This window comes from Artemia franciscana, chromosome 10, assembly GCF_032884065.1.
Source record: "Artemia franciscana chromosome 10, ASM3288406v1, whole genome shotgun sequence".
Lineage (NCBI taxonomy): Eukaryota > Metazoa > Arthropoda > Branchiopoda > Anostraca > Artemiidae > Artemia > Artemia franciscana.
In genome coordinates, this window is record NC_088872.1 from 17,153,644 (window position 1) to 17,169,543 (window position 15,900).

General features: G+C 34.9%; 1 protein-coding gene across 3 annotated transcripts in view; it reads right to left on the bottom strand.

Annotated features, from left to right (window-relative positions):
- Nucleotides 1-13,978, bottom strand: part of LOC136031850 (ankyrin-2-like) — a 350,415-nt gene extending 336,437 nt beyond the window's left edge. For all 3 annotated transcript variants that reach the window (XM_065711711.1, XM_065711710.1, XM_065711709.1), the window contains exon 1: nucleotides 13,881-13,978. The gene's annotated coding sequence lies outside the window, so the exon portion shown is untranslated. The remainder of the gene's footprint in view (nucleotides 1-13,880) is intronic.
- Nucleotides 13,979-15,900: the final 1,922 nt, after the last annotated feature.

The following is a 15,900-nucleotide window of genomic DNA, read 5'->3' on the forward strand; positions in this document are numbered from 1 at the left end:
CCAGCTGAAAAAAAAATTTCATATTTATTTTTTCATTGTTTTTTAAATAATGCTAGTAAATCCTGCGCTCCCTTCATGGAAATTTTCTTCCCCCATGACAAATTCTCGATGGAAAGTTCCCCCAGCATATCCCCCTCTTCTCAACCCCTCCCCCTAACCAAAAAAATCCTCCTGAAAACGCCTGTACACTTCCCAATAACCATTACTATATGTAAGCACTGGTCAAAGTTTGTAACTTGTTGCCCCTCCCACGGGGACTGTGGGGGAGTAAGTCGTCCCCAATGACATAATAATTAGCGTGGGAGGGGGCCTAGTTGCCCTCCAATTTTTTTGGTCACTTAAAAAGGGCACTAGAACTTTTCATTTCCGTTAGAATGAGCCCTCTTGCAACATTCTAGGACAACCGGGTCGATACGATCACCCCTGGAAAAAAAAAAAAATAAACACGCATCCGTGATCTGCCTTCTGGCAAAAAATACAAAATACCACATTTTTGTAGGTAGGAGCTTGAAACTTCTACAGCAGGGTTCTCTGATACGCTGAATCTGATGGTGTGATTTTCGTTAAGATTCTATGACTTTTAGGGAGTGTTTCCCCCTATTTTCTAAAAAAAAACACTTTGATGGTTAAGACTAAACTTGATGAAACTTATATATCAGCATTAAAATGCAATCCTTTTGATGTAGCTATTGGTATCAAAATTCCATTTTTTAGAGTTTTCCTGGATTCCTGGATACAGTCTGTGGAGTAATCTGCATTACCTGCTCTATCAGAGAGGAGTCGTGATTTACTGCAACAAAGGACCGAAAGCTAAAAGAGCTAGATTCTAGCAGTAGTTTGGTTGAAAATTTGTGTGTCAATCTTCATTTTAGTCTTGAGTCGTTTATGTTCGATGGTTTATATCATAGTCTTTCTGCTTCTGATCAATTTTTTTCACGCCTTACCATATCTGATTTCATTGATATCCCAAATAGTAGGAAGCATTCTAACATGTTTCTCTTTCGAGACTTTAACACGCCTAAGGTTAGGCAGATGGATGGCTCAGGGTTTTTTGCACAGAATAGTCCCCTTCTATCCCAACAAACACCCTTGATGACAACTTCCTAACCCAGACTGTAAACCAGCAAACCATTTTAGACATTTACAGAAGCCCTCACTGTTAGACCTCATTATCACCAACAACCCTGACCAAATTTTCTCACTAAAACTACTTACTTTTTACATTTTATGCTGTATTTTTGGAGTTGCTTCTTCTTCCCCGAAGCAAACTTTCAACAAATACCTCGGAAATTCTTTGCATGCTTGAATTCTTTTGTCTATAAATGATTTTATTCATTTCTATCTTATTCGCCACAGTAAAGACAATTGATAAGCAGGCACCTTTTTCGTAAGCAATCAATACCGGCATCAGAAAGTCAGGCAAAACAAGTCTATATAACAAGTATTGCTGATTGAAATGAAAAGTTAACAATGAAATTTTAATGAAAACTCTGGATTCTTGATAATCTTGAATCAAAACAAAACCCAAGCACGCAAGGTGAAATTCGTCTCTTCAGAAAATTTATATCAAGGAGAAGGAGCTTCCAATCAAAGAAATTTAAGATCAGGGAATTATTTTGATTCTTTAATTAATAATAATAGCGTTATTTTTTAGTTTAAAGCTATTCGTTAGTGTCAAATAAGCAATTTCAATTTAATTAAGAATTTCTTGCGCTCATTCAATTCCTCCTTCCTGTTAATCAACCATTTTATAGGATTTATTTCCTTCTGGGATTTGATGTTATTTTCATTGTTGCTTCTCTTTTAATCATGAAATTCATTTACAATTTGATGTGATAGTCCCTGTCACTTTTATTCTAACTGTAGATTTTGCTGGCCATTGTTTTCATTTAGGCTTCGTTGCACTGCTTGCTGTTACATGTCTTCTAGCCGCAAATCTTGTTTGTGCTTCATTTTTGTACATTATTAACTAAAACATATTTCCATTCATTTTGCTTTAGTTGTTCGGATTCATTCGAAATCATCTGTAATTTCGAATGGCATAACATATACCAAAAAAACTTCTTTTTCAGTTTTTCCCTGGTCATTTTATTATATTTTTGCTTTAATGGCGTAGCTACATAATTCAGCAACAATAGGGAATGTTCCAATGCCTATACCCTCTGATAAATCTAAATTATGCATTGGCATTATCAACGTTCTATTCTTGGTTTTAAATCAAAGGGTGGCAAATCAGTCATTCCAGACTATGACATGAATTCAATTCCTTCTTCCTGTTTATCCATTACAGACGCCACAATAACACGTTCCTTATTCCATTATAATTTCTGAAATATCTAAATTACACATTAGCACAATTATCATGTTATTCTTAAGTTTTAGTCACATTTTTGTTTGTAATTCAACATTATTTTCACTTTTTCTTGTTCCATACCTTTTTCTTTAGCTGTTTAGAGTCATTTGTCATCTTTTATAATTTAGTATGTGTCATAGATATTAAAAATAATTACCAATATCCACCCCAAGGGAAAAAATTACGTAATTTTTATTCTTTAAATGTATATAAATGTTACATGACTTGTATGCTTTTTTTCTGCTATAAATTGAACTGCTCTTTCCTGTTTATCCTTCCCAGATCCAAAAATAAATAAATTCATTCCAAAAATCCAAAGTAAATTCAGTGCATTTCAGGGTTGGTTGAAGAAATTCAGTTGTGAATTCGTTTTCTCCTTTCTGTGTATCTTTACAGATACTAAGATAATACTTTTTCCTTGTATGGTGAAAAATCAGCAATTTTGATTGGATTAAGTAATTTTGGCATGAACTTAATTTCTTTTACCATTCATCCTTCACGGACTCACGCACGCTAAACTAACACGTTCCTTCATTCGATTGTAATTTCACTACGTGTTCTAACAATAGTTTTTCAGTGCAAAATTTTCCTTTGGAATTCAATGTTATTGTTTGCTGTTTCTTATTCCATGACTTCTTCTTAACTGTTCAGGGTCATTTGTCATCTTGTGTAATCTTGCATGCCTCAGATATACTAGTACCATTCTTGATGGGGGGAATGATGTAATTTATGCCTATGAAACATATATAAATATGGTGTCACTCACATGATTTTTTTTTCAAAATTAAGACTTTAAATGAATTTTCTCAAAAACTTGTGATTTATCTAGATCATTTTTTTTCAGGCCAGAAAATCCCAGGGTTTCAATTTTCAAAAAAAATTATGAATACATTTTCAGGAAGAAAATATACATATATAAATACACAGGAGACAATGACATTGAAGAAACTGGATATACAGACTGCATTAATGATGTTGATAGTCAAACATGCTACAAAAGTTGGATGTAACAGAACCCTTACCATGATAGAAATGTATTGTACCCAGTAGAGCCATTGTGTAACTTCTTAAATAGAAACATTCGTGATGGTAAAATCAGAGCTCAAACTTCACTTCACTTCCAAGCAATGAGTGGTCCACTGTGGAAGCTGTTATAAGGTTTCTTTGCCTGTTTAACAGGCAATGGTGATAGCTAGTGGGTATTATTATGTTTCTGTATGCAAAGTTGAATTGATGGTTAAAGGATTGCAATTGCTTTGTCAGACACTGGATACTAGTGCTATGACTGAGTCAGTCAATACCCTGAAAGAATTATTGGCTATTCAGCTCATGGGATTTTTTTTACCAGTCCTAGGTTTGATATGCTACTCTACACAAGATCTGGCTTTTTTACCCTGCAATTTATGAAAAGATTAGCAATTAAAAACAGATATTCAGCTCGTCAGGTCATTCTTTTCCAGCAGTTCATATCCCAGCAGAGAAGTACTGAAGGACTCACTAAATTCCAGTTGAACTCTTTCCAAATTGACGTCCTTCCTATCAAGACAGAGACTAACCAAAATACATCACTGACTGTTTTTTGACTCCCAATGAAGAAGACAGCTTGTTTTTTTAGTTTCTAAACACAACTTGGCTGTGGATGAACTGTTTAAGTCAAAATGCTATAAATATAAGCACTGCCCACATAGCAGCAAAGATTATCAGGGCATATGAAGGAGACACAGTCTTCTTGAGAAAGAGACAAAGATCAGGAAAATAATTCTGATCCACTAGAATTTTGGACTGACTGGTTCTACACTTACCTGGAGTTAAGTGAAATTACATGCATGCACCTTGCAGTGCCTGGGAAAAAACGGATATATCTGCTAAAATGGCAGTTTCTTTTTAATAAAAACAGGCCATTTCTGTTTTTTGGTAAAAACGAAAAAAGGAAACAGTTTCTTTTTTCCTTCGTTTCTGTTTCTGTTTTTCAATTACTGTTTTTACTGTTTCTGTTCCAGCCAAAACAAAAATGGTGCCAACCCCTATTTGGTAGCAGTGACCACATCTGCATTTTAACCAAAATGCAAGTCAGCCACAATATAAATAGTAAGGTGAAAGGAACTTTTACAAAAAAAAAGTGCACTAAAGAATACTCTTCAGTTGTCCCAAAGACCCTTCCCCACATTCTGCACAAAGTAAATAAAGCATCTAGAAGATAAAAGAGTGTTGAGAAAGTATACAAAATGCAAGTGCAATAGTCATTATAACAGTTACAAAAAGTTCTCAAATAAGTTGATAAACATCACCAGAAAAGTAAGTAAAAGAGCAAGAAGAGTCAATTGCTGATGTATCAAAAACAAATACCAAGTAATTTTGACACTATATATCTTATATAAACCCTGAGATAAGAAATCTCTTATCTCAACAGAGGACTGCACTACAATAACTGACCCTAAAGATATCACTAATATGCTGAATGATATGCTTCAGTAAAAATTTCTCAGATAAGCCAATTCATACATCTATATCTATCTCAGTTATAACTATTTAAGGACCAAGAAGCTTGATGAGAACAAAGATGCTGGGCCAGATAATATTCACCCACAATTATTCAAAGAAATAGCCCGATTTATATTGGAACCTATTGTTATTGCAGAATGAAATTAACTTAAAAAGTCCTCCTTAGTGACTGAAAACTTTCCAATGTCAAGTCCATTTTTAAGTAGGGATAAACAGACCTAGCCAGGAAAAAACCATCATATCAGCCTTACTTTGAAATGTTCTGGAAATCATGATAAATTATGCATAATCCAATTGTCTTGATTTCAGCCAGTTACTCAGTATAAGTCAGCGTGGATTTCACAAGGGTCACTTGATGGAAACTAACCTCATTAAATAATGCAGATAACTGTAAGCTACTAGGGCATGCCATACGTACCAAAAAGTCCTTAACAGTTTAGGTAGATTTTACCATGTTTTCAAGATGGTCTGAAAACTAAGGCCTGCAGTTCAATGCATCTAAATGTAAAGTTCTTCATGTTTACCCAAAGAAAAAAAACATCATACACTACTGGGAATCACCAACTCAGGGTGGTGACTGAAGAAAAAAAAAAACTCAGATGTTATTATAGGCAGGGAGCTTAAGTTTCATAACCTTACAAAAGCTCAAGCTGCAAAAGCAAGCTGGGCCCTTGGGCTCATCAAGAGGAATATTACCACCAAGAAGCTCTGTGCAGTAAGGAAACTCTATGAGGCACTAGTCTGCCTACATTCAGACTCTGGTATGATATTGAAATGTCTCCAGATGAAATGGATGCTAAGGAACTAGAGAATGTTCAGTGTCAATCCCCCAAGGTTGTATCATACCTACAAGAAAAGCCATAAAAAGAGCATGACCTGTGATACAACTAAACGTTGATGAAGTCAAATGCCCAGCAAGATTCTCTACAGGATGTTCAATACCACCTTATCTCACCAGCCATTTGATTTAAGCTAATACTACCCATGTAAGTTTCTACTTGATTGGTCTTCTTCTTGCCTAAAATCACCTCTTAGACTTCATTTATTTGCAGACTAAGCACCTTAGTCTTAAAACTGATTTTCAAGCCTATTGTAGCACCCTGAACTGTCAAAACCTCAAACAATTCACTGATTTTGCTTATATTTTTAACTAGGACACTTAAATCATCTGGGCAATCTAATTCTGGGAGATTTTTACCTTCTTGTTTGGTTCCAAGCTCTCCCATAGCCTTTGGTATTCCTTATGGCAAGATCCATCAAAATAATTCATGTAAAAGGGGATGCAGCACAATCTTGCTGAACTCCTTATTTAAGACCAAACCAGCAAACATCCTCACTTCTTATCTTATTAGCAGCAATATTGTTCTAATGCATAGTACTAATCAACTTGATGTATTTGTCTAGTATCAAACAGTTCGTGGTAACGAACTGTAGTAAGGAGCGATCCGGCTCAATAGTAACCAAAACTCTAGAAAATGGAATTTTGATATCAATAGCTACATCAAAAGAATCGCATTTTAATGCTGATTTTAAATATATAAGTTCATCAAGTTTAGTCTTAGCCATCAAAAGTTACGAGCCTGAGAAAATTTGCCTTATTTAGGAAAATAGGGGGAAACACCCCCTAAAAGTCGTAGGATCTTAACGAAAATGACACCATCAGATTCAGCGTATCAGCGAACCCTATTGTAGAACTCAAGCTCCTACCTACAAAAATGTGGAATTTTGCATTTTTTTGCCAGAAGACAAATCACGGGTGCGTGTTTATTTGTTGTTTTTTTTTTCCCCAGGGGTCATCGTATCGACCAAGTGGTCCTAGAATGTCGCAAGAGGGCTCATTCTAACGGAAATGAAAAGTTCTAGTGCCCTTTTTAAGTGACCAAAACAATTGGAGGGCATCTAGGCCCCCTCCCACGCTCATTTTTTTCCCAAAGTCAACGGATTAAAATTTTGAGATAGCTATTTTGTTCAGCATAGTCGAAAATCATAATAACTATGTATTTGGGGATGACTTACTCCCCCACAGTCCCTGGGGGAGGGGCTGCTAGTTACAAACATCAACCAGTGTTTACATATAATAATGGTTATTGGGAAGTGTACAGACGTTTTCAGGGGGGATTTTTTGGTTTTGGGGGTAGGGTTGAGGGAGGGGGCTATGTGGGAGGATCTTTCCTTGGATAAATATGCCATGGGGGAAAAAAATTCAATGAAAAGGGCGCAGGACGAATCTGGTCACGGTAGAAAAAAAACGTCAAATTCAGAGCTTAATATACAATGCTGGGTGTTTGGAGCCTCTCTATTATGAAGTATAATTTGAAAATAACACAACTATACGAGCGATAAAATATATATATATACCACAACCATAACTCAACTAACAAAAGAATTGCTAAGAGATAACACAACTATAAAGCAAAAACAGGTGAAAACTAACGGGAAAATAAACGAACTAAGAGGTGGAAGGGGCCCAGAGAAAAAATATAATCCTTTTCCAATTTTGAGCCTAACTTCCGCAAAGGAGTAATAATGTCAGAAGCCCCAAAATACCGAATTATTGTCTTTTCAAACAGTTCGTGGTAAAGAACTGTAGTAAGGGGCGACCCGGCTCAATAGTAAACGGAACTCTAAAAAAAGGAATTTTGATGCTAAAAGATATACATCAAAAGAATCGAATTTTCACGCTGATTCTAAATATATAAGTTTCAATTCATTTAGTCTTTGTCATCAAAAGTTACGAGCCTGAGAAAATTTGCCCTATTTTGGAAAAAGGGGGAAACATCCCTTAAAAGTCATAAAATCTTAACGAAAATCACACTATCGCATTCGGCATATCAGAGAACTCTATAGCAAAATTTCAAGCTCCTATCTAAAAAAAATGTGGAATTTCATATTTTTTGCCAGAAGACAAATCACGGGTGCGTGTTTATTTGTTTGTTTGTTGTTTTTTTTTTCTTTTCCCCAGGGGTCATCGTATCGACCAGGTGGTCTTAGAGTGTCGCAAGAGGGCTCCTTCTTACGGAAATGAAAAGGTCTAGTGCCCTTTTTAAGTGATAAAAAAATTGGAGGGCAAATAGGCCTCCTCCCACGCTAATTTTTTTCCAAAAGTCAACAGATTAAAATTTTAAGATAGCCATTTTTTTCCGCATAGTCAAAAACCATAATAAATATGTCTTTGGGAATGACTTACTCCCCCACAATCCCTGGGGGAGGGGCTGCAAGTTACAAACTTTGACCAGTGTTTACATATAGTAATGGTTATTGGGAAGTGTACAGACGTTTTCATGGGAATTTTTTGGTTTGGGGGGGGGGGTTAATGGGAGAGGGCTTTGTGGGAGGATCTTTCCTTTGAGGAATATGTCATGGGGGAAGAAAAATTCAATGAAAAGGGTGAAGGATTTTCTGGCATTACTACAAAAAGAAACAATGAAAAAATAAACATGAAAACGTTTTTTCAAATGAAAGTAAGGAATAGCATTGAAATTTAAAACGAACAGAAATTATTACGCATATGAGGGGTTCTAAAAATACTTTAGCATAAAGAGCGAGGTATTTAGGAGGAGATAAATACCTTGCTCTTTATGCTAAAATATTTTTAGTAATTTCAACTATTTATTCAATGGCCTTTTTGATTCAGGGGTCATTCTTAAAGAATTAGGACAAAACTTACGATTTAGTGTAAAGAGCGAGGTATTAACGAGGGTACAAACCCCCTCGTACACATAATAAAAATATAAGAATATAAAAGTTTGTTACGTAAGTTAATTCTTAAGTTACGTATATTTTTTACTAATAAAAACGTTCGTTGAAAATTAAAAGTTCTAGAAGCCTTTTTAAGTAACCGAAAAATTGGAGGGCAGCTAGGCCTCCTTCCCCACTCCTTATTTCTCAAAATCGTCTGATCAAAACTAAGAGAAAGCCATTTAGCCAAAAAAAAAATTAATATACTAATTTCATTTCAATAATTTATGTGCGGAGAGCCAAAATCAAACATGCATTAATTCAAAACCGTTCAGAAATTAAATAAAAAAAAACTAGTTTTTTTAACTGAAAGTAAGGAGCGACAATAAAACTTAAAACGAACAGAAATTACTCCATATATGAAATGGGTTGTCCCCTCTGCAGTCCCTTGCTCTTTATGCTAAAGTTTGACTCTTTGCCACAATTCTACTTTTTAAAACAATTAAAAACTTTAGCGTAAAGAGCGAGGGACTGCAGAGGGGACAATCCATTTCATATTCGGAGTAATTTCTGTTCGTTTTAAGTTTTAATGTCGCTCCTTACTTTCAGTAAAAAAAAACTAGTTTTTTTTATTTAATACCACACAAGGATTGGACCAAAACTAAAACTTTTCTAATGGCTGAATCAAATGCCTGTTCACAATCTATAAAACTGAGGACTAAAGGAGTCTCATGATTCAGGAATTTCTCAATTATGATTCAGGAATTTCTCAACTATTAATTTAAGAGTGAAAGTTTGGTCAAAACATCATCTCTCCATCATATAACCACACTGTTCTTGTCTTAAAACTTTATCTACAGCATCTCTAAATCTAAAGTACCATGCTAAGTAATTTACTTTGTCTATAGATTAAGCTAATGCCTCTTTAGTTACTATATTCACTCTTGTAACCTTTCTTATAAAAGGGTTTAATTAAAGTTTTCCTAAAATTGGTAGGTAGGCTACTGTACCTTTTTCAACAATCATAGGTTATTTATAATCTTTAGTAATTTAATACTAATCAGTGGTGGTGTGGAGCTCATCTGGAATGAAACAGACCTTGATCTGCAGATCACATGCCACTGGATATGGGGGGTCGCCCTAACTAAACACTCCATGCAAAGGGTGGCCTTGACCTCACAAGGTGGGTAGAGCCCATTCCAGGGTCATTCAATAGTTAGACTCCCTTAGCTAATCAGGTCCCAGGCCTAGGGTCAGTTGGGCTTGTGACCCTCCACCTGAACCTAAGTGTAACAAATAGTGATGCTTTTGCCTCAGATGATCAATCTTCTTTTTACCCTTCAAGACCTCAGCATATCCCCAGACCAAGATTTGACCATCAATTGAACCTTATTGACCAAGGTGGTCTTTGCCTGGCCACCTGGGATGTCCTAACCCTTAACTTTCCTGGATTATGCTGACTATGATGATGACCTTGCTCTTGTCTCCATTTCACCATCAAAGCTCACAGAAGCCCTACAGATCCTTGCTGATGAAGCCTTAAAGATAGAGATGTTGATTAATTGGTAGAAGACAAAAGTGATGTTTGTTGAAACCTGTAACTCACCACATCCCCCACCAGTGCTAATGGTTGGTGACAAACCAGCTGAGATTGTTAAGGAATTTACATACATTGGCTCTATCCTATCAAATGATAGATCAATCCCCAATGATCTAATGCACTGAATTGTCAAAGCCTCAGCAGTGATGGGAAGACTAAATGCTCTTTGGAGGAAACCTTCTATCAGGTGTGGGACAAAGAAGCACATATACAATGCTTCAGTGGGATTTGTGCTTTGTTACAGAGCCGAAACCTGGCCAGCCACTCAGTCTGTGCTTAGCACCATAAATATAGCCCAAACAAAACATCTTTGCTGTATTGAAGGACTACGCTAGCACAATTTTGTTAGCAATGAGAACCTTCTGGTGTTAACTACTCAAACGTCCTTCTCAGTCCAACTTGCCCAGCAAACACTATATTGGAACAGACATCTCCTTCACATGCCCCCTAACATTCCCACACAAATAATTTGTTTGATCCCAAGCTGCATGGCCAGAAACACCCAAGAGGTTGTCCTCCAACCAGATGGAAAGGCATGGCAGGTGCCTTCTCAGCCATGGCAAATATTCAGGAGGATGTCCACATCCTTCCAAGAGACTGGTCTAAATGGAGGTGCCATGTAGCATCACTCTCAATGCTAGAAGCATTTCAGCAGGAGAATTAAGTCAAGTAAAGTAACTTTTCATTAGCATATCTTTACCTTTATACTGCCATATGGCTCAATTTTTCTGTTTTTATTGTCATTTTTGCTTAATTTAAGAAAATTGGCTCCAACTTTGCCCTCCCACAGGATTTTGATAAAATTATATGACTGTCTTTTAGTAGCCTATTGTCATTAACTCTTCTATCCAAAATAAATCTTCCTTCATTTCCAAATTGTCACTAACTGTTTCATTCTTTTCTGTATTATTCTCTCAAAGTTTATAAGGATTTAACACTTTCTCAGAACATTCTGCCCATCTCTTTTTAACACTTTCCTTATCTCTAATTGAAGCCTCATTTCTATCTTTGGCAGAAATATACAAGATTCCATAGTTGAGATAGGGACAAAGGGAGTATACACAACTCAATGTCTTTTTTCTATGCTCTTTCTAAATATAATACTCATTTCACTCACAAATCCAATTTAAAGCTTTTTAATGGACCCTAAAGTGACACCTAATTTCTTATTTTTGGCATAAGAAATGGGTTAAAAAAAAGTGGTTAAAAATATACAAAATATTTTTTTTTAAATGCTTTCTAAGTCATGAATTCAATAGGTATTGATTAAAAATGATCTAATTCAAGAAACTTGGCAATTAATAAAACTTTTAATACTGAAATTTATGACAGTACTTTTCTTCATGAACAGGTTTTTTGACATATCAAAACCAAGAGACCTATATGTGATTGTATCAAGTGATTTTACCTATATTGTGATCAAGATAACAATGAAAGTAGCCTAAACATGATAATATGATTATCCTAATAAAATATGTGACATATTATAAAGTAGGCTAGGCCTAAGAATTTTGTGTTATGTTTTTTTTTTCTAAAGTCTTGTGTACACCTATACCCAAGGGCTATATTTAGGACCATAAAGGAGAAGATGAGTTTGAGAGTAAAACTATAAAAAGACCATAAAAAGGTAAAAGTAGGGGGTTCACAATGACTATAGGCTATCTTAGTTCTAGAATCTTTTGGGCAATATATTTACTCTATCTTTAACTGAGACAAGTCCATTCTGACTACCTGGTAAAATTCTAGTTTAGCTACATTTTGCTATCTTGGAAAGGGGTTAGGCTAGGAAAAATTAAACTTTCAATAATAAATCCAGGGCCAAAAACATGCTCTGGAAATGTATTGCCAAGCTTCTGTATAAACCCTCTTCTGATTTTTAAGTCTTAGAAATTTGCCTACTTGACAGGTGAACTTGAAGGACCTATTGAAATTTTGACAAAAAAACATTCAATCTTAATTTTCAGTTATCATTTTCTTTGGTTTTAGTTCTGAAAATGCAATTTCTGTTACTCAAGCAGAATTTTAAGTCAAATCAATGTTTTTTTTCTAAATTTAGGAAATGCATTTACAAATCTTTGAAACCTTATAAATTGGGATTGAGCAAAGTTATGATGCTGAAAACAGTTGTACTTCATTTAAGCAGAAGATCCATTTTGCAAGGTTCCACTTTTATAGCACAAAGATTTTCAAAGGTCAATACCCTCTAGAGGGAGAAAGAGTGGAGATAATACCTTCCCAGGGCATTCTTTAGTCTGTAGACCCTTCCTTGAAAGTTTTATTTTCTAGTAATTGACTATATAATTATATAGTCAATATAATTATATAAATTAATAGTCTATATGTAATTGACTATATAATTTAGCTAGGATGAAAGTGAAAACATCATTTGACACCTTTTTTATGATCTTTCATAATTTAGTAATCACTTCTGGTGCTAACTGCATATTAACCCCTTAGAAGGACACCAAAGGCACTTCATTTTTGTAACCAAAATAAAGAAGTTATCAACATTGGTAAAGGTATCAAAAAGTGGTTAAAAACATATCACTGGTTTATAAATAAGCTGTTGGAATAGGTATTCCAAAAATACTTAGGCCTATTTATAACAATTCAAATCTTATTTATCAGGCAAACCAAATATAAACCATTTTCCTACCATTTGATTTAACTGTGTGTTTTTCAAATGCCATCAACAAAAATAGCACTGAATTTTGTAATTTGAAACTTTGCCATCAACAACTCATGGTAGGTTATATTCCAATTCAGGGTATAGATTTGCACATTAGGGGGTTGGGGTAGAGTTCATGAAAAATTTTCAGTGGTCCATATAATTTAGCTAGGATGAGAGTGAAAACATCATTTGATGCTTTTTCACAATTTATATAAAACACCTTTGGGGCCACTTTAAGAGCTCAAGATGCAATTAGGCTAGCCATAGATGCAATTATTGAATTACAAAAGAGCATACTTAATGCTCTTTAAACTAGAATTTTACCCTATCTCCTCTGAATTTCTTTAAATGTCAACACATTATTTTACTATTGTGTCACCTGGCTGTATCTTCTTGTTCCCTGAGAATTTTATCCAAGGCCTCTGCTTAAAAATTTAAGGGTTATTTTATTTTTTAAGAATTTTATTATATTTTTACATCATAGCATTTAAGATGATGACCAGTGATACTAGGCTATTAAGCCCATTTTCAATCACAGTGGAAATACGCCAAAACATTAGGACACCCCCAAAAAACTACATCAAAAATTTTACAGAATGAGGAGCTGAGCTTCCTAACCAATTGCATTGTTCCACTGTGGAACTCACTTAGCAAATCTACAGTGTCTGCCAGGTCAGTTAACAGCTTCTAGATTGATGTTGACTGAGATTGGACTGGGAAGTCATGAAAGACGCAGTGGGATGAACCAGTATCATCTAACAGAGTATAATAGCCCTCAAATACACCAGGCAAGCAATACATCTAGGCTAGTAGCCTAACACCCAACAATTAAACCAAGTTGCCCTGTATATAGCCTATGTAAATAGATGATTATGAACTGTTATATGAATATTGATTCTACGTTACCTGGCGACATCTACAGGTTCTTAAACCTTAGTTGCTAGAAGATGCAATAGGTCAAAAATCTATTGGTAGCCTGGTACTTTTTTTATTAGCATGTTTCCTTCGAAGTGGTCAACTACTAAACAACTGCTTAAAGTCAATCAATATGATCAAGAGAAAGGTTTGAATCTTACCAAAATAATCTTTGTTAGGGAATTTTAATTCGAGTCCTTCCTATTTTTAAATTAAATCAATACAGATATTCTTTTCTTTGAACTTCAATTCGACTGCGTTGTCAAATAAAAATAATTCGCATTTTTTGCAAAAACAAGAATTCGGGTCTTGGGTATGGAGCACCACGACTTCCCGTCTCACTATTGATAGTATTCAAATTCAACAGAAGAAATAATAAAATAAATAAGGTGAATGAATAAAGATGAAAATAATGACATAAAAAGCATTGAAACCCTGCCCAGCCGGATCTTATTCCTGGTGAATGCAGTGATTTTACCAACTACATTTCTAAATTAGCTAAAAAAAAAATATGAACCGCAATCAGAATCTCAGGCTTGATGAAAATAGAAGATAACACTGAAAGAATATTTAGAACTATCTTGATGAGGACTTGTAATTAAAGAGGTTTTCTCAGCCAAATACAAGATATTTTAATTTATTCCCCATGATAACCCAAGTCAACCCTTATAACCAAAGTGTTTGTTAAAGCACTTTGACAGCTGCTCTAAGAAGTAGTACCTTATTTTGGTAGCAGTTTCTTTGGTGGCAACCACAAAGACTAGACTAGTTTTTTACCATAGTTATCGGCTTTAAGCACAAAAAAACAAATTAACAACGGAAAACAAATGTCAAGTTTATGAGCAATCGAGTAAAATTGACCTTCTTTAATATAATAATAATAATATTTATTTATAACCCACACACATCACAAGATAAACAGGAGAATAAACACTTAAAAAATATGGTTCAAAAGTAAAAATAAAAATAACATTACACAAAAAAACATAAACCACCAATAAAAATTAAACAACATTAACACTAAATAACTAAAATTAATAAAACAAACAGATCGAACTATGGTGAGGCGACAAACGCTGATACGCACGTTCTGAAAGCATTTCGTGTAAACCGGTCAGCTTCTCAGTAATATTCGAAGATAAAACTAAGTTATTATTTTTTGATTCCTATACCAAAGAGGAAAATAGAGAAGATATTTACAATAAAATTTCATTGTAGCAAATAAGTGTACCTGAATTGGATTGCCCAGTAAGTAAGGGGAACAATGCGCTTTCTAGTCATTTTAGCGACATTATTACTCTGTTAAGATCTATTGACAGTAGAGATACTTTTGTGCCTATATTTGGGATAAAACCACCAAGCAAGGTGCCGTGTCTTCCTGTCACTGCTTATACTTCTTTATTCTCAAAGTTAAATGAGCTACTACAAGTGGTTGTTGAAAGTAGTTTAAGCAAGATATGACGAACTGGCGACCTATAAGATTGTTACCACTATTCTCAAGGATTTATGAGAAAATAGTACATCGACGGCTGTATGAATATTTAGACAAGCTTGGAATATTAAGTGAGTTTCAGTTCGGTTTCAGAACTAAACATTCAACTGTTCATGCGGCATACCATCTAATAAAGTGCGTTAATAGTGCCCTGGAAAGGAATCTTATCCCGCTTATTGTGTTCATAGATTTTAGAAAACCGTTTGATACCGTTGATTTTAATCTTTTATTAAGTAGGTTAGCTTGTATAGGAATCTGTGAAAAGTGCTTGGAATAGTTTAGGTCTTACCTGCATGGTAGGTCCATCAAAGTTATGATAGATGATGTGGCAGGGAAAGCCTTTAATATGAATTGTGGAGTGTCCCATGGTTCGGTATTAGGACCTTTACTGTTTCTGATATACGTGGACACAATGCATTTTTATCTTCCTGATGCCGTAGTTACATCGTTTGCAGATGACACAGGGCTTACAGTGATTGCGAAATATGTCGAGGATCTTATAGAGATAACTAATGTAGCTCTGGAGAATTTATCTCAGCTCACTAAGCATAATTTCTACCAGTGAATATTGAGAAGACTAATTATATAATTTTTAATCGTATTGGTAAAGTTGTAAATAATTGTCATAGTATTCTTTTACAAGGTGTTTCCATTAGTCAGGTTTTTCAATGTAGATATCTAGGATTTTA